Below are 2,500 nucleotides of genomic sequence, written 5' to 3'. Positions count from 1 at the left end.
GACCAAACGAGAGAGACGCACTCAGGCGCGATTTTCCGGCGAACGGGTGAACAGCCGGTGACTTCTCCGACGACCAGTGAGGTACACCGACTTCCTGACTTGGATGTTGAGGTGGCGCTGGTCGTGAGTGTCGTGGACGCTGAGGTGGCGCCGGTTGTGAGTGACGTGGATGTTGAGGTGGCCTCGACTTCCTGACGTGGATGGTGAGGTGGCGCCGGTTGGGAGTGATTTGGACGCTGAAGTGGCGGTTGAGGTATCGGCTGACGTCAGCCCTACTAGGGCTGACGTCATCGGTGCTGCAAGGGCTGATGTCAGCGCTTACTCCTCTGCTGATGTCATCCACTATGCTAAGGCTGATGTCATCCATGATGCTAGGGCTGATGTCACTTCTTACACATCTGCTGATGTCACTGCATACACAGCTGCTGATGTCATCAATGCTAGGGCTGACATCAGCAGTTTTATGGAGGAAAAAAATAGCAACTTGGGTAACAAATTGGCACCCGTTCCTCTGTTTATTGGGAACATTCCGCTTCATACTGGTTCTAATGGGATTGTTAATGATAAAATTGCTGATGCATTCAACAATTCGTCCCGGAAAACGCTATCTTTCATTGCTCCAACCAAGCAAAATGGGGAGGTTGTAGTTCGTCCTTCACTTGATACTGTGCGTGACGGATCCAAATGATGGAAATCTACGGCAGTGGGATACTTTATGGGAAAGCGGCCGTACTATCACCACTTGAAGGAGTTTGCCCATTCGGTTTGGCCAGCACTACGAGAGGTCATAGCAACTGCTAATGGCTTCTTTTTCTTCCAATTTAAAACGGAAATTGATATGGAGGAGGTCATAGAAGGGGGGCCATGGCTGTTTCAGGGACAACCAATTGTATTGCAAAAGTGGGAACCGGGTATGGCCATGACAAAGTTAAAGCATACACATGTCCCTGTCTGGATAAAACTACGACACTTTCCATTGGAATTCTGGACGACGGAAGGACTGAGTACTGTGGCTAGCGGTGTGGGTAAGCCTCTATACCCTGATGCGATAACAAGGGCATGCACGAGACTGGACTTCGCTCGTGTATGCGTGATGATTGACGTTACGCAGAAATTGGAAAAACATATTATCATAATGACGCCAGATGAAGATGGCGGGGAAACTCCATGCAAGGTTGATATCGAGTATGAATGGCTTCCCCCTAAATGCACAGGATCCATGACATTGGGACATTCGGAGAAGGAGTGTTCGTTGACCAAACCTCAAAAACAGACAAAGCCCCCGGTGAAAGTGTATGTACCAAAAGTCAATGTCCCCTCTCCACCAGCCCCCGGGGAGAGAGAAAAGAAACATAAGACCGTGGTTCAGGTGGATGATAAAGTGAGAGGAGATGAAAGTACAAAACAGAATAAACGTTACACATCATCGCAGAAGGAGAAGGGTAACGAAGTGGTTATTTATAATCCTCATCGCAGAAGGAGAAGGGTAACGAAGTGGTTATTTATAATCCTTTTGATGCTTTGAATTCACTGGACGACACAGAAGAGAATACTAGGGGTCCTAACACATGCAGCCCCTCTAGTAGTGATCCATGTTGAATCTCGTAGTGTGGAATGTCTGGGGGCTGAATAAGAGAGACCATCAGCTCGCAGTAAAGGACCTTATCTCGGAATACAGGTTAGATTTTATGGGCATCTTAGAAACTCGTGTTCGTATTAACAATGTCATGCATATTCAGTCGTTTTTGCTTCCTCATTGGAAATGGTTTGTTACCGTATTTGGGTAGCGTGGGATGAGAATGTTGTGGATGTTCATATTCTTGATTTGGGGAATCAATTTATGCACTGTCGTGTCACTCATAGGGCAAATAGTGAATCCCTCTTAATCACTATTCTTTATGGTGCCTCTGAGATGATTGATCATAGAAGTCTATGGAATACCTTGGAAACATTAGCTCGAGAGCACTCGGATGAGCCCTGGCTGGTGGGGGGGGACTTCAATGCGGTCCGTGAAATGAATGAGGTGTGTGGAGCTTCTGGTGATATAAGAATGGCCATGGAAACACACGACCACTTATTTTTCCAGTGCAGATTTAGTCGTCGGTGTATAACAGAAATTCGGAAAATAGTACGATTCTCGTGGCCCAATAGAGACTGGATGACGGATATTTTATGGGCGTCCCAGAGATGGAGAGGTCAGCACATTATTAACATGTCTTACCGAGCACTATTAGCATCATGTGTTTACCACATTTGGAAGGAGAGAAATTTGAGACGATTTGAGCAAACTGAAAGGACTCCCAGCACCATGGCAGTAGTTATTATCGAGGATATCAAGCAGCGAATACATAGCATTACATTACCTAGTTCAGTCAGTACACGATCTTTATTTAGACTTTGGCGTATCCCTTGGCCTGTCGAGGGAGACACCAACTGATGACTTCCATGTTGTACTGTACTACAATGTTATTAATGAAACTTACATTTACCCAAAAAAGAA

General features: G+C 46.1%; 1 protein-coding gene across 1 annotated transcript in view; it reads right to left on the bottom strand.

Moving 5' to 3' along the window:
- LOC105179845 (ATP synthase subunit alpha, mitochondrial) overlaps positions 1-2,500 on the bottom strand; it is a 9,437-nt gene that overhangs the window by 2,613 nt on the left and 4,324 nt on the right. The gene's annotated exons all lie outside the window — the stretch shown is intronic.

This window comes from Sesamum indicum, unplaced genomic scaffold, assembly GCF_000512975.1.
Source record: "Sesamum indicum cultivar Zhongzhi No. 13 unplaced genomic scaffold, S_indicum_v1.0 scaffold00221, whole genome shotgun sequence".
Lineage (NCBI taxonomy): Eukaryota > Viridiplantae > Streptophyta > Magnoliopsida > Lamiales > Pedaliaceae > Sesamum > Sesamum indicum.
Note: the sequence above shows the minus strand (reverse complement) of the source record. Positions and strands in the feature narration are given on the sequence as shown.